Source organism: Ptychodera flava, chromosome 4 (genome assembly GCF_041260155.1).
Source record: "Ptychodera flava strain L36383 chromosome 4, AS_Pfla_20210202, whole genome shotgun sequence".
Classification (NCBI taxonomy): Eukaryota; Metazoa; Hemichordata; class Enteropneusta; family Ptychoderidae; genus Ptychodera; species Ptychodera flava.
In genome coordinates this window covers 19,012,531-19,034,092 of record NC_091931.1, presented here as the reverse complement: position 1 = coordinate 19,034,092, position 21,562 = coordinate 19,012,531, and the positions used below count along the sequence as shown (strand labels likewise).

Below are 21,562 nucleotides of genomic sequence, written 5' to 3'. Positions count from 1 at the left end.
CATGTCAGCTAATATACAATATGCATATCTAATGAGCTTCACAGTTTGGCATATGTAGCTTGAAGGGCCTTACCAAAGGTAATTACACGTGCTATATAAAGTGGTGATACAATGACAGCAGTCTAAGAAATTAAGTATTTTTTATTGCTACGTATTACGTATTTGAATATGTAATGACTTTTAGAGTTTATCTGTGGTGAATATTGTTCATTATGTTGATCATAACACTTTCAATGAAGTTTCAAACAGTGGCAAAGGTTCACATTTCACATAACTGCAATATATAATGAAACACGTGAGTATTTTCAGTCCATATCTTGTTTGACAATGTGAATAAGTCGGTCATCCAAGTATTTGGAGATATAAACAACAACAAGTGTCGTGTTCTCGTCGTAACAAAATCCAGTCCTGAACCTTTCTAATATGTTGTTGTAGATGTACCGCGACAGAGCTTTATGCAGGAGTTACGTGGCTTTGCCGTGCAGTGTCTGAATGAAGGCTGTACTTGGACTGGACATTTTAAAGACTACGAGGTGAATTTTAGATAAGGCCTAAAAAAAAATGTGTGTTTCCGGTAACCCGACCTACCCTAGTTCAAACCCCCGACCCTAAACTTTGTTTTGGACCTTGAAAACAAATCCCGCGAGATTGGCTGGGAAAAGTTTTAAATCACGCGTGATTTCATGACGTCATTAAACAACAATAGCGACTGCTTGTGCAAGCGTGTTTTCCGTAACATGTGAGAAATGCGATCACGTTCAAGAAAAATGTAAAACATGTGAGAGGCTCCCCACCTAACTATCCAAAATGTTTTTGTGTCGAGTTTGTGTTTAATTCGTTTCAAAAATGTGTTCCTATATTCTTATCCGATTTTTTGTGTTAATGAAAATGTTTGTTTCACCTCGGATGTTTTTATAGGGAAGTTTGGATTAGTGTGTACGGTAATGTTTTGTTTGTGGGGGAAAGCTTATGGCGATTGTAAAAAGTGTGAAAGAGGCTCCCCACCTAACTATCCAAAATGTTTTTGTGTCGAGTTTGTGTTTGATTCGTTTCAAAAATGTGTTCCTACATTTTTATCCGATCTTTTGTCTTAATGAAAATGTTTGTTTCGCCTCGGATATTTGTAGGGAAGTTTGGATTAGTGTGTGCGGTAATGTTTTGTTTGTGTGGGGAAAGCTTATGGCGAGACGCAGCCGGACCTATGGTGTTACAAAGTTGATGAGTGGCCCTTTGACGCTTGCGTTTCGAAACCCGAGTGTGGTTTCTCATCAGTCGCAATGTAGATTTTTTGTTAGTTTGTGTTTGTGAAAATTTATTTTAATGTATTTTAGTGGTCTTGCTCTTCGAATAGCGAGGCAAGAATATCGATGTTTGGGTCTCGTTGTGGGTCCGTTTGGTGGTCTTGTTTGTTTGATTTTTGTTTCTTTACTTCTGTAAATTTTGTTTTGACTAGTGTGTCTTTTAGGTTTTGTTTCTCTTGTAAGCAATGATTGGTGATTCTGGGAATAGATTCCTTAGTGTTGAGTCCTTCTCCAGTTCAGCCAAATGTTTCAAAAGACTTCCCTTAAGATCTTTTGTTTTTATGTAAAGGGTATGTTGTACTGAAGATGAGTTTGTTTGTTGCTTCTTTACGTGTACTTGTACAGTTTGTTAGTGTATTACGAATACTGTGGTTTATTTTTTCTGTTATATTCGTGATTTCATTGTTTTTGTATTCTCTGTCGAGTAGTTTGTTTCTAAAGAAAGCGACTTTTTTAGTAAAGTCGTCATTGTTGTTTCAAGTGCGAGTGTATCTAAGGATTTCACCTTTGATAAAGCCATTAAATGTTGCTGTCGGGTGACACGATTCTCTATGTAAAATTGGAATGTGTCTGTTGGTTTAGTATGTGTTTTGATGTCGAGTATATTTTCTTTGTGTTTTTTTGCACCTTTGAAAACTACTACATCTAGGAATGTAATTTCTTGTGTTGAGTTTTCGTATGAAAACTTAAACGTTGGGTGCATTGTGTTGATTTTTTGAATGAAGTTAGGAGTTCGGTTTGTGTTCCAAGAAAGATTGCAAAGACATCATCTCTGAATATTTTCCAGAAGTGAATGTTGTTGTGGTTGTTTACGATTATTTTCTTTTCAAGTTCATGAAAAGCAATGACTGCTATCTCTGGCGAGGCATTCGATCCCATGCTGCAGCCGCGGGTTTGGCGGAAATATTGCTTGTTAAATTCAAAACTGTTGTGTTTTAGAATTAGTGAAATAATTTCCATTAAGTCTTCCCTGGGTGGTTTTTTGATGCCGTAATTTGTTTGTTTGATGCCGTAATTTGTTTGAAGCGAGGTTTTGTTTGAAGCGAGGTTTGTGAGTTTAATGTTTCACTAACTAGCCGAATCGCTTCGTCATGAATTGTGTTTGTGTACATCGACACAACGTCGAGTGTTACAAGAAATGCATGTTGGGGAACATTTGTTTTTTCTATTTTTTGTATGAAGTTTGTTGTGTCTTTTATATATGACGGTTGTTGCTGGACCAGTTGTTTTATGAAGTAATCCAGGAATTCTGAAATTCTGTTAGTGGGACTGGAGCAGCCACTAATTATTGGTCTCCCTGCGACCGTTGAGTTTTCAGGCGGCGGTTTGTGAATTTTAGGCAATAAGTACCAATGCGGGGTACGGATTTTTATGTTTTTTGGATCGAGATACTTATAAGTATCATGGTCGATGTGTTTGTTCTCGTACATTTTGTTTAATAGTTCGTGTACTTTGTGTACTGTTTGTTCTGTGTCGTCACTGTCTAGTTGTGTATAATACTGAGTGTTGCGTAATTGTCTTTTGCATTCGTGTATGTAATCTTTTGTGTTGACAATGACGATGCCTTGACCCTTGTCGAAGGGTATTAAAATTTTCACATTTTCTTTTTTGCAGAGAAAAAAAAATTACCCAATTTTTTTTTTCTACCTACCTACCCTATTTCTGAAGAGCATGTTACAGGAAACACACAATTTTTTTTGGCCTAAACACTTGTTATTGGCCGCTTCTTCTTTTTCTCTTTATGCAGACGGGTAACGCAATAGCAGAGTAAAACAGCATTGTGTGGAATCTAAATCTGTGATCGTTAGAAGTAGCGTGAACAGCGTTTGATGAAAATAACACCATATTCGCTGATGATCGAAATTTACCATGAATAGTATAGAATAGTATAGATATTCAATCCTACTGCTGACTAACAATATCTCCCACTTTCTTTCATAATAGCAGGAACATGTGGAAGCCTGCCCCTTTGAACTTATACATTGTATGCATACAGAACGTTGCGGCGTCTTGATTAAAAGGAAAGATTTGTCTACTCATTTAGAAAGAGACTGTCTCATGAGAATGGTTACCTGCCAATACTGTAAACGGGAATATCAATGGAAGATATTGCAACAACACTTCGATGAATGTGACGAGATTTTCAGCGAGTGTCAGTTCTGTAGGAATGTCTCATTACCAAGAAATCAGGTGAAGAATCAATCTGTTTATTGACATGTCCGCTATAGACATGAAGTATAAATTTCCTTTCGTGATCGTCGCTATAACTGCGGTAAAACAGAGCAGATAAGATGGCACAAGATCACTAATTCACTTCCGGGTTCGTACCCACGAAGATAGTTCGGAAGAGAAATAGTGCAGACCTTGAAGTTTTGATATCTGCATGGATGCTTGTTTAGTTTGAACTTTAATTTCAAGTATTTTGTAAAGATATTTTTCTGCATGAATCAAAATGCAGACTGTTGTGAATTTATGGCTGAAGCATTCGGTGGTAATATGAGGAGTTCTAGGGCCCATGGAACACACACCATTCTGTAACATTTTATAGACTCACTGCAACTTTGGATTCTTTCTTACAATAGGTCACTCTGAGTGGACAGTTGCCAATAAATATAAATTTAATTGCTTATTACACGTCTTAGTATTTGTATAAATCCGAGACTAGACAAGATAGGAGATCTGTCCTTGCCGGCGCTAGTACACTGCCCTTCTCTCTACAGTCTTCTAGTCTACATAACCCAGAACCTTTCAAAATTCAACTTCCTTATTGTTTGTCGGCCGGCTTTAATATATTTATTTTATTTTTTTACTTTTGTGCAGTTAAAAGCACACCAGCACCCTGAAACCGGAAATTGTACCAACAGGCCAAAAGTTTGCAAGTTCAAAGCAGCCGGATGTAATCAACAGGTAAGGGTCACTTTTTTGCTCACGTGTTTACACACGTGAGCATATGTCGCAGCGATGTCTGTCTGTCTGTATGTTGTCCGTGTGTCCGTGTCTGTCTGTCTGTCTGTCTGTCCTGTCTGTCTGTCTGTTGGTCCGATATTTCAAAAACGGCTGGTCAGATCAGAATCAAATCTGGTACATATATTCAGTTAGCAATGGCAAGAACTGATTAGTTTATGGTGGGTCTGGCTTGCATACTTTTTACTCATTTGCATAATTAATGATTTTAGAAAAAACGGATATATATTAAGCACAACTACACACATTTGATGAGATTTGGTACAAATGTTGATCACACCAAGATATATTAGCAGTGGCAACCATTAAGGGGTTACATGAAAAAAGTTGCTAATTTGCATATTTAATGAACTTTCCTAATTAGGGATATATGTCTGATTTGACTCTATCAAAATTGACCAAACTTGGTATGTATATTAAAGATGCTATTGTTTAACATTATTGATAGTCATTAAGCGTTGTAACTTTAGCCAATTCCTAATTTGCACATTTAATGAACTTTGCTAATTAGGGATATATATTTGAATTGACTGGACCGACGTTGATTCAACTTGCTACATGTATTTGGAGCTATTATGATACAACATTTTTAAAGTCTTTAAGCATTTTTACTTCAGCCAATTCCGAATTTGCATATTTAATGAACTTTTCCAATTAGGGATATATATCTGAATTAACTTGATTGTAGTTGTTGAAACTTAATATATACATCAAAGATACTGTGATATAACATTATTGAAAGTCAAAAGACATTTTTACTTCAGCCAATTCCTAATTTGCATATTAAATGAATTTTCATAATTAGGGATATTTATCTGAATTGACTTGATCAAAATTGATGAAACTTGCTATGTACATTAAAGACACTATAATACAATATCATTGAAAGTCATTAAGCATTTTCTCTTCAGCCAATTCCTAATTTGCATATTTAATGAACTTTCCTAATTAGAGATATATATCTGAATTGACTTGACCAAAGTTGACAAAACTTGCTACATATATTGCAGATACCATGATACAACATTATTGACAATCATTAAGCATTTTTACTTAATTCAATTCCTAATTTACATATTTAATGAACTTTGCTTATTAGGGATATATACTGGGATTTACTTGATCAAAGTTGGCAAAACATGCTATGTACATTGATGATTATACCTGGTTAAAACAATATCGAAAGTCATTTCACATATTCATGTCAGCTAATTTATAATTTGCATATCTAATGAGCTTTCACAGCTCGGCATATATGGCTTGAAGGACTTGGCCAACGGTAATTACACTTGCTATATAAAATGGTGATACAATGACAGCAGTCAAAGAACTTTAATATTTTTATTTCAGCTAATTACATATTTGTATACTTCATGACCTTTAAGAATTAATCGGCGGTGATATTTTCATTATGTTGATCATAATACTTTCAATGAAGTTGCAAACATGTGGCAAAGGTTAAAATTTACACATAACTGCAATATATAATGAAACACGTGAGCATTTTCAGTTCATATCTGGTTATTATACTGCAAAACATGTCATCCTATAATTATCATTGTCTTTACACTCATATGTTCTGCACTTACATTTGAAATTTGACCTATATTTTTATCTCTGACAAAGATGCTTTTACTACAATACTCTACAGGCTTACTCAAAGCAAAGCTCAGTAATTTCATGGCAATTGCGTACCCAAAATTAATGATTTAATAACAAATACTGTATAAAACACACTAGTAATAAACAAAGATGTTAACTATGTCATTGCATTTGGCATATAGTTGACCTCGTTACGTCAACATGGAAGTGAAAGATGACACTGCATCGCCCAGTTTGACAATTTTTTTTTCCACAAAGACGGACTTTTTTACGAAAATTTAAAAAGCTGCAGATTGAGGTTATATTTTTGTAAACGGCAAAACGAACACGCCTAAACAAAAAGACTTCCGAACAAAACAATGTTGCATTCAAAAACACTGTATTGCTCAGTAATCAGCAACTGAACAAAGTACTGAAACACAAATTCTAGAATTCGTTTGTGATTAGTGATTTTGAAGGATATTGGTCAGCATGATTAATATAAATATTAATGTAGTGTTTTAATAATCGCAGTGATTATTGTCTTTCTCACACAAGATTAAAAGGGGTCTTTGGGAAGCCCAAATCCGAGAAGTAAAGATTCGTAATGGCTATTTTATATATATATATATATATATATATATATTTATATATATATATATATTATATATATATATATATATATATAGCGAAGGAAAATACGAGTGATGTTATAACCGTGTCACCACGAGTCGAGAACGAGTGTGGTGACACGGTCAATGACGTCTCTCGTATTTTCAGAGCTGAACAAAGGAAAATAATAGGGAATAATATACTTATCACATGCACAAGCCGAGAATTCATTATTTTTTGCAAAGTAAGAGAAGTTTTCGATGACGTTTCCGCGTTTAAACTTTGAACTACCTTAGGAATAATGTCAATACACCATGGGCAAGCTGGAAATCATTTACGGTCATCCGTCGCGTGAGCAAGGAACACAGCGTTCACGTTCGTGTATAATGAAGAAAGTGCCGGACGACCTCTCCGTCTACACGTACCTTCCGCAAAGCTATACACTATTTCAAAGATAGCATAGGCCTAGAAATTTACCGCAGACAAAAACACAGTATTTTTTGGGAACAAAAATCGAATCTCGACAGTGCAGACACTTCGTTACGTCACGCCTGGTTACAATGCGATTATAAAATCCAATGGGATCAGCTTCGAGTTCGTCGTCCCTGCAAATAATTCACGTGGTTCTTTAGGAATATACAGGCTTTACACCATTGAGTTTTCATTACTCGGATTATTATTTTTGTACTCTGTGATACTGATTTTATTACACGACTTTTTGAGGCCCGGACACCGCACTTGACCCCCTTATTGCAATTGAAGCTTATGTCTACCGCATGAAAGCACACAGTGCGTCGAAGGTTCAGGTGTCAGCAGGGTCTATACAAATACGAACGCCCATATTGGCGACAAAAACTAAAACACAAGGACTCAAAATTTGCCTATTGGATGTATTTTGTCAGAATCTCAATCATGGACTTATAACACGATTGGAACTAATTTGGGAAAATTGGATGAGAGTAATTATTACGAAAATGTAACGAAATCGAAATTTTTACAGCTGAAATTTTACAAATGATAGAATAGTGTAAATTTTTTTTATAATATTTTTTATTTTATTTTATCAATAACAGAGACAAAGACTGGCAAAGACTGTTACAATAGTCTAATCCAAAGGCAAAAACAAGAAATACTACAGATACTGCAAGGACAATATTGAAAATGGATACATTCATTGTACAGAGCTGGTTTCATTTTCAGAGAGATAGGAGGAACTATGCGGCAAATTCCTTCCATTTGTCTTTATAAATAGACACTGTGTTCTTTCTTTTTGAAATAAAAATTCTAGTCTTTGAATATGTCTGACTTTAATTCTCAATATCTGAAACGTTGGTGCTTCTTTTTTAAGTTTACAGTCATAAATATACTTTTTGTACACCAGTACTATGTTATTGAGTAAATCTGACCAATTTTTTTCACCCAAAATAATCTGTCTTTGTGTTGGATTGTTTGGACAATTTAAAGTTGCGTGCCATAATTTGCACATATCTTTCCATACACTTTTAACAATGTCACATTCCACAAACAAGTGAACAATTGTCTCAGGGACTAATTGACAAAAGTACATAGGTCTGAACTTACTAAATGGGACTTCATTTTAAAAAGCGATGCATTTGTATAAATAATGTTGTGGTTAAGTCTCCATTGAAAATCACGAAGTGTACTACAGATAGTTACTTTGAAAGGCATTTTGTATATAAACTTCCAATCTAAATCCTCTTGGAAAATTCTGATAAAGAAAAATTGACTTCTGGACTGACAAAATAAGAATCAGATATCATATCTCGAAGCAATTTTGAAGAAGATTTTCTAAGTGAAAGCGACAAATTCTGACCATGTACCATAACAGCATTTTCAGGTCGCACACAAACTGCTTGATGAATTTTCAGGTATTTAGGTATAGCAGATATTAGCCCTTGCCACTGTAAAAAGTTAATTTTGTTTATCCCAAGATTTCTAAAGAAATTCCAGTCTTTAAAATTGCCTTCAGAGGTAAAAATATCTGAGATATAGACAATTCCAAGTTTGTAGAAGTCATTAAAAAATATACTTTTCCCATAATTAAAATATTTTTGTTATTCCATATTCTTTCAAAAGGTGGGGGTAAATCAATTTGTGAAAAGGAATTCCATAATTGTACTATTTCTTTCAAAAAAGGAGGAAATTTTACACCAAGTGCTTTAGTGAGTAAGTGCACTTAAAGATAAAAGGTCCACCAACTGGTTTCAAATAGTAATCAAAGACCAATTTCCAAGGATGAAAACGTGAGAAAAGATAGTGTTTGACCCAGGCCACTTTTAAAGCCTTTTGCAGAGCAACTATATCCAACATTCTGAGTCCACCTTGGCCTATGTCACCTATCATAGTGTCACGTGCTACTCTATCGTGACCCTTCCATATAAAGGAATAGATTTAAGAATTTAAAATTCTAAATCTCTCTGATCAACATTGATGTGAGAGAAAATGTAGACAAACTTTGGAATAACAAGGGTCTTTACAATTTGCAACCTACCAATTAGAGAAAGGGAACGTCCTTTCCAACAGCTTAGAACATTTGATAACCCTTCAAATGGTGCACTCAAATTCATTTTATATGCAGCTACAGTATTATAAGAGAAAAAACACCCACAATCTTAATAGGCGACATAGGCCATTTCACCCCCAACGGTCTATCCTTACAATGCTTTGATTTTCCTAACCACAGTGCTTCAGTTTTATCAAGATTCACATGTAAACCAGAAATCACAGAAAACTTTGTGAGGAGACAAAGGAGGTTATTTGCTGACTGTACGAAATATGTTAAATCATCCGCATACGCTGAGCTCTTAATTTCTTGGTTCTTTACTAAAATACCATGAATGTTATCGTCATATTGCATTTTTACCAAAAGAAGGTCCAAAAAAATAAAAAGAATTGGAGAGAGTGGGTCCCCTTGTCTAACTCCCCTAGTTAAATTGAAATATCTTGTAGAAAGACCCCTATTCATAACACAGCTAGACGGATTTTTATAGAAGGTATGTACCCACTTCATAAGTGAAGGGCCAAAATTAAAAATTTCGAGGGATTTAAACATAAATTCCCATTCGAGGCTATCAAAAGCTTTTTGAAAATCAATTGCCAAGAGAATACCTTCAATATCTGTGTCTTTAGTAAAGTTCATAATACCATCAATTAAACGAATACTTGACCAATTGTTCTATTTTTAACAAAAGCTGTTTGAGCCATGCTGATAATACTATCTAGCACTTTATCCATCCTATTGGCAATACATCTAGCTGCTATTTTATAGTCAGTATTCAATAATGTAATAGGACGCCAATTAGAAATATATCTTTTGTCTTTCCTTTTTTTTTCAACTAAAGTAATAACCCCTTCTGATTGACTTGTTGACAATTGCTCTTTTTCATAAGCTTCATTTATAGAATTTATTACGTACTGTCCGAGTTGACTCCAGAAAGTTTGATAAAATTCGACTGTTAACCATCGTTTCCAGGCGTCTTGTTTTTGTTCATATTTTGCAGAGCCAGAGTGGCCTCTTTTAAAGTAATTGGACCTTCACATAATAGCTTATCACTGGTTTTAAGACTAGGAATATGTTCTCTGACAAAAAAAGCATCCCCTATTGATTCATCCCATTCCTGAAGACGAGAATAGTGTAAAATTTGAAATATTGTTCTCATCGGACAAAACAAGGAAACTCAACGATTTATTGCATACCTCTTTATTCGGATTCATTTTTTTGAAAATAAGTTCATTTTTGTGTAAATGTACTGAAGAAACGAGACAAAATGCTTCAAATTTCTCTAATTGACGAATTTTGAGTCAGGGCACTTTTGAAATGCCCCTGACTTTTTCATGAATTTAAGGCTTCATAAACATAAAATTGAGTCAGGGCACATTTTAAAAGACCCTGACTGACTTAACTGTAAATCAATCGAAAAGCTTCATTTTGGTCGAGGAAAAATGACAAACTGACATTATTACTAGTGTTTCAGTAATGAAGAAACTACAGACAAACTCTCATATTTTCATCCCAATGTGAATATTGTTCATATGTTTTGAACAAATTGCATTAGATACTATCATGCACTGATTCTTACTCATAAGATTTCAACAGCATCGCAAATTGTGTATAAAATTTTAAAGATGGTAAGCAAATATGGTGTAAAATTAGAGAAATTTCTAAAATTCTTGAGAGATTCTGCCAATCCAATTATCCCAATTTAGTTCCAATCGTGTTTTATGTTTACGATATTTTCACGTCAGACATATTTTGATCGCGGGAGAAATATCGGCTGCCATGTTTTCTGTTTACATTGACGAGTACGCCGCAGATTGACGCAAAAGGTCACGTAGAACGACCAGAAAATAAATCCCGTATTTTTTGTTCGAGACGACAACTTGGCCTGTGCACGTAGCATGTAACATCAATATTTATGCTTAGTGTAATTTGTGCTGGGTCAGACACTGGACTTCGTCTCGTATCAGAGGCAGTACAAATAACACTCTTGCTGGCATGCTGATACGATACAGGAACATGCAAGATTGTGTTATAATATATATCAAAGTATACAATTACAGTGCTCGATGCTCAAGCATCAAAGTACAAAGTAATAATATCTAATATTATATAGGGCTCAGCCCTTGGTGTCGCGCCAGGCGTTGAGATTAAAAATGTTATTTGTATCGATTCATGATTAGTAATCATTACGGATAAAATAGAATTAATTGTTACTTTCTATATACGTTTGTACAAGTATGACCGGTTTACCCTCTGATGACAGTTCACGTACACGATGTCAGACCCTGTAGGTATAGATTTTCTGTTATGTGTAAAAAGGTTTGACATAAATTTGCAATTTTTACCATGATTACTATCTATTGTGTTTAACAAGGGACGCATTGTGCCATCATCAACTTTGCAATAGTAACTGGACCGCCAAACTTCCGATATTGTAAGCTGAAACCAGCGTTACTTCTAAAAACGGGTAAATTTTGCATATAGTTATTGACACAAAGGGCGCCTTTCTAAGATTCAATCCCAGCATTCTTTGAGAATGTTCTCCTTCATATGCACGAAAGTTTTCTCTCTTCTTTTAATTTTTAGGCGTGATAAGAAATTTTGTATAAGCGACAGGGTGGATGATAATAATTACTCGCTAATAGAAAAGATATATTTTATTAATGGCATGTTATAAAATAATAGAGAGCACGTTTCGAAATCGTTTATTTACGAGCACTCAAAAAAACATGGCGGCGCCCACGAAAGAAGGGTACACTTCCGGTTACTCGCATAGTATATTATGAATAAGCGCATGCGTAGTCAGTAAGCCGCTGGCGCGACTATTAAGTTTCATGCGTCCTTCAATCATCAGACAGATGAAGTGAAAGGATCCTTAGCCTCCACACCTCTTTTACATCTCTCAGAGAGTGTGGGACTGAGAATCCTTTCATTCCATCTGTCTGATGATTGCAGGACGCATGAAACTTAACTAACAGATATATATATATTATATATATATATATATATATATATATAGAGAGAGAGAGAGAGAGAGAGAGAGGAGAGAGAGAGAGAGAGAGAGAGAGAGAGAGAGAGAGAGAGAGAGAGAGAGAGAGAGAGACAGACAGACAGACAGACAGACAGACAGACAGAAGACAGACAGACAGACAGACAGACAGACAGAGAGAGAGAGTGCCATTACGAAATCTTTGTTCCAGAATTTGGGCTTTGCAGCGATCACTTTTAATCTTTGTGCACGTAACAGGTAACGTCTACACACTCACCATCACCACCCATCCCACCCCCACCACAAACACACATACAACAACAAGGCGGATCCAATAATCAGTATGATTCAAAGTACATGGATAATTTGCCAGGTACAATAAACACATAGAAATGAAGGTTATCTGAACCACTGCGTTGAAGACAATATTTCGGTTCTTCTTAGAAGCTGCAGGAAACTACCCCAGCAGTCGAAACGTGAAGACAAGTGTGGTATAGGGAGATATAATTCTCTAAGGAATAGGGAGGATTTTACAACATCCCTCGTCGTATTTGAAAATTGTACAAGAGGTGACATGCTTACAAATGATTTGGATTGTATACAAAACCCCTTGTTGTCTTTAATCAAATCTTCATACTCTTCTATACGAATAGCTGACCGAACATTATGATCCAGGTAGAGGTGAATGCTCAGGGAAGTTAGTCCCATGTAAATACAAGTCTGTCGGATGCGATGCTTGGTGAGTATAATTATGCAAAATATGTATCCTATAATTCGTAGGCTGCATACCTCACTTGTCATAATGTTGTGTACGGAGAAACAGTACTTACATGGTCAACACACGTCATGAATGTTCTCAGCTTTTCATTTTTGTGTTTGTGTCAATTACTCATGTCCTGAACTAACAGGATTCGAACTAATTTGGGATAATTGGATGGTGAAGTAATGTCGATTTAATCTGCAAATGTAAGCTCATCTGCTTTCCTTTTTAAGTTACACACTTATTTTTATGAGTAATTGTAGTATTGCAACATTCAGCTATAGGGCACCTTACATTTTTGAGAAATTTGAAAAATATGAAAACTCAATTTTCCCAAATTAGTTCCAATCGTGTTAACTGTCTTTGCAAACTACACTGATATAACTAATGACATTTTTGCAGTTACAAGAACAACATTTAGACGTCCATTACCGCGAAAATATTTCTCTTCACATCGACTTGACGTATAATCGCACCCTCGACATCCAGGCTGCTATTCGAGACGTGGAGGGAGATCTAACAGCTATCGATGGGCCAGAGAAACAGAAAAAACCTCTGAAAATCAAGTCAGGCGACTCGAAAGCGCACTTCATAAGTTGCAGGAAGAAGTGTTGCTCTTGTATGGCAAGCAGTATGGTCACCCAGATCAGTCAGCGAACAATAAATTACGTGAATTAAATCGTAAATTGCCAGAGTTAGAACGCAAGATCACAACTTACGAAGGGATTGTAGCAGTTCTCAATAGTCAGATAGAAAGGGATGCACAGCAGTTGAAGGCTTTAGAAAGGCAGCGTCGGCAGGATAGGGAGCTTATAGAGTCGTTAGAAAGGAAAATAAAAGCACAAGATAGAATTATAGCATTGAAGGATGTTGCTCTTGCTGAGCAAGATCTGCGTATTCAATCTCTTGAGATGACCTCTTACGACGGAAATTTAATTTGGAAAATCAGTGATTTCATAAAAAATTAAATGAGGCTAGAAGTGGCAAAACATCATCAATCTATTCACCCTGCTTCTTTACATGTCGCCATGGTTACAAATGTGTGCTCGAGTTTACCTGAATGGAGATGGAATGGCGAAGGGTAACCACGTTTCACTGTTCTTTGTCATCATGAAGGGACCCTCTGATGCTCTTCTTCGCTGGCCATTCAGACAGAAGGTCACCTTCATGTGGCTGGACCAAAACAACAGAGAACACGTCATAGATGCATTCAGACCTGATCCTACGTCCAGTTCTTTCCAAAGACCAAAAAATGACATGAATATTGCAAGTGGATGTCCATTATTCATGCCATTATCTCAGATAGATAGTCCCCGCCATGCTTACGTCAAAGACGATGTGGCATTTTTGAAAATCATAGTAGACACGTCTGAAATAGCGTAGTTGATTAGGGAGCTTTCGGTAATAACAGGGGGTGGGCCGGGGGAATTCTCTCTTCTAAAAAGTTGGTTCACTATCCATGTGTCTATGATGAAGTTATGAATAGTTTTTTCCAATACAAAATTAGATAAATCTGTGCATATATGTATGCTTGATTATTAAGATTATTGTTCTTGATTAGACTAGAGTGGTTACAAGTCAATGGTTGTGTAAGAAATTTGATTTTGGAATTTCACTGAAATGTCGATTCACTATGCATTGCGGTCTATGATGAAACTATGAATATTTTTTTTTTCAGTACAAAATTAGATAAATCTGTGCATTTATGTATGCTTGATTATTAAGATTATTGTTCTTGATTAGACTAGAGTGGTTACAAGTCAATGGTTGTGTAAGAAATTTGATTTTGGAATTTCACTGAAATGTCGTTTCATTATGCATTGGGGTCTATGATGAGACTATGAATATTTTTTTCAGTACAAAATTAGATAAATCTGTGCATTTATGTATGCTTGATTATTAAGATTATTGTTCTTGATTAGACTAGAGTGGTTACAAGTCAATGGTTGTGTAAGAAATTTGATTTTGGAATTTCACTGAAATGTCGATTCACTATGCATTGGGGTCTATGATGAAACTATGAATTTTTTTTTCAGTACAAAAATAGACAAATCTGTGCATTTATGTATGCTTGATTATTTAGATTATTGTTCTTGATTAGACTAGAGTGGTTACAAGTCAATGGTTGTGTAAGAAATTTGATTTTGGAATTTCACTGAAATGTCGATTCACTATGCATTGGGGTCTATGATGAAACTATGAATAATTTTTTTTCAGTACAAAATTAGATAAATCTGTGCATTTATGTATGCTTGATTATTAAGATTATTGTTCTTGATTAGACTGGAGTGGTTACAAGTCAATGGTTGTGCAAGAAATTTGATTTTGGAATTTCACTGAAATGTCAATTTACTATGCATGGCGGTCTATAATGTGTACGTATTTTGTTGGTGATTTCCTATTCAGGAAATATCACATGGACAATCAAAGTTTTGGCCATAAAATCAGCTTCTGTCAAAAGTGACCCTCCCCCCAAGATAGGTTTATAAAAAGTGACCCTCCCCCTTGAACTGTTTTCTAAAAAGTGACCCTCCCCCAATTCCCCCGGCCCACCCCCTGTAATTACTGAAAGCTCCCTTATCTTGGTGACTTCTAGTGACAATCTCAGTGGTTTTTGAAAGACAACTTTACATCAATATTCCCATGTCTTAACAGTCATAAGCCACTGCATTTCGACAGTCATAAGACTTATTCCTTGTAAATTTAGACCTCAGCTTAGGACTCTTTCTTTCGACCTCCCAATTGGAAGAAAGCCGGCCGTTTGATTTTTGTCACGTTCATTTGTTGGATTATATGACTTTTTTAGATTTTTATTGTCAGGAGATTAAAAATGAATAGATAATCTAGTCTTACATTTCAGTTCTGTTCAGTTCAAAGCAAGGTCGACAAAAAGTCGTACAGTAAAAATAGGATTATAAGACTTAACTTCTATTGGTATTCAGATATACTGCATCATCACAATATTGAGTACTTCACATGACTTGAGAAGACATCGGATAAAATCATTTTTCGTACTCTGAGGGAATATGTAAACGTGTTTCAAGTTTATGAGCCGTTGTAAGACAAGTTGCATTTTAATTTGAACAGTATGAGGTTGTTATACAGTATTGTATCATGTATATTGATAGGTATTTACTTCTAAATAAAGTAATATTTTATGTTAACAATAAGAGGTGTTCCATGTCTGTCTGTCTCGATTGCAGCGTACAATTAACTTTAACTTTCCGTATATTCTAAGAAAGCTATCCAAGTATGGAAAGGGAATTGAACTGTTCATAGGTAGCCAAGACGACTACATGAAATTAAAAAAATTCTCTTGGCCTGACATTTGGTCAAACCTCCGCAAACGTATTCTCAGGTCGTGTCCTGAAAATTCAGAACATTATCAAACTCCGGCAAATTTGTTCTCAGATTACATCATCTTACACTTGTTTGCTTTTGCGAACCTGGGCATTCTTCAGCCTACATTTACTTTTAATTGGTATGCTATACAAAAGGAAAAAAAAACCAAACAACAAAAACTTACACGATGACATCATGATAAGAAAGCAGACTTTATTAAGTGTTATATGCAGCTATAGATATAATGGATTTAATTACAAATCCACCTGGGGCCTTGAAAGAAATGACACAGATCATGGAGTATTTCAAGATGCTTATTAATTTACATGCCACGCTCTGCGAAGGCTACTCACGTTTATTCATTTATTAGGGTGAATTTCACCACATGCTATGCATGGTGGAAAAAGTAACACAAATATTTGAAAAGGGTCGAGCATTATGTATAGTTGAAACTTTACACAGAAGTTCTCGTCAAATACACCCTAGGCCTCTTTATGCCAGTTCAAACTTGAACAAAGACACCAAGAAACAAAAAAAAACAAAAAATTCAAACAACTCAATTAAGCTAGAGGAAGTTAGAGGAAACAAGAGTTAAGTTAGAGGAAACAAATCCCATAATTGACCTTTGAATATAAGTTTAGTCCTCTTTTAATGAAAAAAACCACGTTTTTAGTGTAAATGAAACTCTTACTAAGTAGACTTTGAAAGTAAAAGAATCTTTTTAACCAATGAAATGAAACTCTTACGGGCAGATTTTTATCTGCAGCTGACATGGTACCAATTTCATCCTAGGAGCTATAGTAAAACATGCGTACGTGTACGCGTTTGAAAGAAGAAGAAAATTTAAAGAACGGAGAAATCCGCCATCATTACTAATGACGATACTCTATCATTGTGCCCACCACCACAATCATCATCATCATCATCATCATCATCATCATAATCATCATCATCATCATCAAATCTAATAAATCATAGATACATACTGTACCCAAAGTGTGATTTATCCTACCCGTTCAATCATTTGCTTCGTATGCATTTTTATTTCGTTTGAGTCGTAATACAACATTGCCAGTTTGATACGACCTCTTTTTGTGAAAACATTTTTCATTTGTTAGCTCAGTACGTCGTCATAGTATTTCTCCCAGAACAAAATTGAAATGTTAATTTTGTTTGTAGGCTAGACACACAATCCGTATGACCAGTATGTACATCAAACTGAAATTCAAGACAAAAAGCCAATCGTCGTTTCCGGAAGATTGGATCTGGTATTTAGATTATAACTATACTTTACTTTTAGTTATGTGCAATTTTTGGAAAAAAGGAAAGAGTGAAACTTCTTCTTTACTGAGCATGTTATTTTCCTTTTTGACAACCTAATCCTACCTCCTAAGATCTGCATAGTCCAACATCGATGTTATTTACACGTATTTGCACATCGGTCGACTTCTCAGCACTGCGCAACCTTATTAGTCCAGTCAATCTACGAGATTTTGGCACCTAACCCACCACAAATTGCAACAGAATTTTTTTCTTCAGAATGCATTTTAGAGAGGTACCCAGAACAATATATTAAAAGTTTACTCGAATCCACCTTGGGGAAATATGCCTAATTGCATAAATCAAATATGGCGGCCAACCATCCAACAAAAAAACATAATTGGCCATATATTACATGTTGAACAAGCTATTTCAGTGATTTCAAAGTCTGAAACTAGTTATTTGGCTCAGGGAATCATTTTGGAGGTATAATGTTTTATATAGGCACTTCATTAATTTGCATATTTCCAATATGGCTGCCAACATTCCTACAAAATACATTTTCGGTCATAAACAACGTATTAAACCAGCTATTTAATTGATTTTTAAGTCAAAAGTATGTTTCTTTGGCATGGACAAACGATTTTCGAGATGCAATGATTTGCATAGGTACTTCGTTAATTTGCATAAATCAAATATGGTGGCCAATAAACCTGCAAAAGACATTTTCTGTCATATACTACGTATTAACCCTTTGAGCGCCAAAGTCTATTTTTATATCAACTTTATAAAACGTAGCAGAGTCAATTTTTGTGCTATTTGCCAAAAATGTTGACAAAAAAACTGTAGCTGTTGAAAAATGTATCCTTTTTGTCCAAAATCATGAAAAAAGTACAGAAAAGTTCACAGAAATTGGTAAAATATTGCATTATAATTTTGGTGTAAAAATAACAGCAGTCAAAGGGTTAAATAAGCTATTTCTCTGATTTCAAAACTAAAAGTATATTTCTTTGGCATGAACAAACGATTTTCGAGATGCAATGATTTGCATTGTTACTTCGTTAATTTGCATAAATCCAATCTGGTGGCCAATATACCTACAAAGGACATTTTCTGTCATATACCATGTATTAATCGTTTGAGCTCCGAAGTCTATTTTTATCAACTTTGTAAAATGTTCCACAGTCAATTTTTCTGCTTTTTGCCAAAGTTTTGATAAAAAACTGTTGCTGATGGAATATGATATCAATTTTGTCCAAAATTATGAAAAAAAAGTACAGAAAAGTTCACAGAAATTGGTAAAATATTGCATTAAAATTTTGGTGTAAAAATTACAGCAGTCGAAGGGTTAAACAAGCTATTTCAATGATTTTAAAGTTAAAAGTATATTACTTTTGTATGGACATACGATTTTGAGGTGCAATGATTTGCGTTGGCACTTTGTTAATTTGCATAAATCCAATAGGGCGGCCAATATACCTACATTTATTGTCCTATATCATGTATTAAACAATCTGTTTCAGCCATTGTGAAGTTTAAATATATTTCTTGAGCATGAAGAAACACCTTTGGCGGTTCAGTTTTTTTAAAAGACACTTTGATAATTTTCATAAATTAAATATGGCTGCCATATAATGTCCGAATGGCTTCTAATATAAATAAGGTTCTGGTAGAGTTTTAAGAGCTAGGAATATCAAGAAGAAACTGTTAAGATGACACTGCACCCAACACACCGTATTTTGACCAAAATATTTTTTTTTGCAAATATTTATCCAATTGTGATTAATTTGTTAAGCCAAGATTAAAAATTGGTTAAGTTCACTTTTTAGCTTGGCAAGCAGTCGTAAGTTGCATGATATAGTGTTAATGTATGCAAATGTATGCTAATCACCGATTTCCTGCTTCCTTTTTTTCCAATTTTAAGATTTCCAAAGAATTTAACTCCAGTGCAGTCTGGCTGGGTCAAATATTCTGAAATTTTCACATTATGTTCTTTAAATGCGATATAACAAAACAATTATTTTGTTTTGCAATAAAATGCCTACGTTTTGAATAAGATTTTATTTTGCTTATCATGATTTTAAAGGCGGAGCCTCCCTTTAAAAGGACGCCAAGGTATGGCGGCGTTCATTGTGTAAGTGGACACCAAACAGGCAACACGCGGGCACTCGCTCCAGAAAATGCAACTTTTTAGTTTTCCCCGGCCGCAAAAACCCAGACAGACTGCCAAGCGGTCAGCGTGAAGTTGCTGCTGATCGAACTCTGTGGTTATATTCAAAGTCTAACGCGACTGGAAGACAATGTTTTAGGAAATTCGAGCGTTTGTGGTGGGGAATCAATGACCGTTGACTATTTGAACTGACCGTCGATCAAAGCTTGCATAAACTCTGTTTGCAGGATTAGCAACATGTGACAAAAGGTTGAGATGAGTTTGTGTAATTAATGTTATAGAAATCAAACATCATACTGGCCATGTGTTTGACTGGGAGGAGAACTCCACTAATGCGAGAACCAGGGATTGAAAAATGCCGCTTTAAGAACAGTTTCGATTGTCATTCTTTAAGCCCATGCCATTTTAGAATGAAGATAGATAATGAAAAATAAACTTGTCGTTTTTTTCTTCATATACTCTGAAATATTACACTTCACAAAATAGTTTCTATGGGTTTCCTTGTCATCTTAGATAGGAAATATTCCTTTGAAAAAACTGTATTGGCAATATGCAGCCTCACCTTAAGTCCTTGAACTTTTTAAAATTAATTTTCTTTTAAATGTCGAAAATATACTATAAATTTACTTACAATAACGATCCATTTAAGAATGCAAGTTTATTTTAATATGTGTCTGTGATACCTGAATTCGTTAAAATACTCCATAAATATATTGTATTTTAAAAAAGTGTTAAAGTGAATATGAAGGACTTACATATGACTTCCGAACGGATTAAAATACATATATGTTTATGTGCGTTTACTAATGAGATGTAAGAAAGCCATGCAATTTTAATTATTTTGTGATTTTTGTACATATGACAACCGTTAATGATTGTTAGTTGTCTTATAATAACCTCTTTCTGAATATAACATTGGATTCATATGTTTACGGCATTACTTATGCTTTTTATAAACACGATAAGAACTCATTTGGGATAATTGGATTTTCATATCTTTCAATTTCTCAAAAATGTTAGGTGCCGTACAGCTGAATGTTGCAATATTGCAAATTACTCATAAAAACAAGTGTGTAACGTAAAACGAAAAGCAGATGAGATTAAATTTGTAGATGAAATTGCCATTACTTCGCCATCCAATTATCCAAAATTAGTTCCAATCGTCTTTATATGTGTTTTATACTGTAAAGTGTCAAAACATGTAATCATCAATGTTTACCTTTTAAAAAATGTGGCGTACAAAATATTTAGTTTTTGCTTTAGACTGAATCCCCTTCTTAGTGACGAGTGCATCTTATAATTTGGTACATCCCTTATTTGATAGGCAAAAGTCATCACATATAACAGCAAAAATACAATAAACACAACAAAGGTAATAACAACGTAGAAACAAAAATAATGCGACCAAAAATAACAAATGCCACAATACAGATAAATTTTGTCAGACTCTTAAAAACTTGATCAACACACAAACTCACAAAACTTGAAAACTGCATGCTTAGCAAAGGCTAAAATTAATTCAAACAACTCATCAGCCTAACAGAATTCAACTGTTACACGATACAAACATGTACATCTGGAAAAATGACACTTGGAAAAATGACTCATGATGTACTTGTTTGTACTGTGTAATAGTTGGATTCTGTGTTTGGATTAATTGTAAGACTTTGTTAAGCATGCAGTATTCAGTTTTTTGTAAGTTTGTGTGTCCTTAAAGTTTTTATGAATCTGACATTGTTTGCAATAGATCAAAATTTTAATTTTTGTGTATTATGGCATTTTTTATTTCGGTCATATCATTTTTTCTGGTTTTTTTTTTAGCTTTGTTGTATTTATTGTATTTTGCTGATATGTGTGATGACTTCTTGCCTATCATCTAGGGGATCTTATAAAGATGCAATCATAAATAAGACGGCGGTTCAGCCCAAAATAAAAACTGAAGATTCTGAACACGTCTGTTTTCGACATTAAACATTACAGATTACATATTTTGACTCTGTACAGTGTTAAACACCCACACAAATTACAAAAATGCCGTACACAGATGAATCTGATGTTATGT

The 21,562-nt window shown here is 34.8% G+C and overlaps 1 pseudogene; it reads left to right on the top strand.

Annotated features, from left to right (window-relative positions):
- The first annotated feature begins 358 nt into the window (after window positions 1–358).
- On the top strand, window positions 359–14,111 carry LOC139132142 (TNF receptor-associated factor 2-like; annotated as a pseudogene).
- Window positions 14,112–21,562: the final 7,451 nt, after the last annotated feature.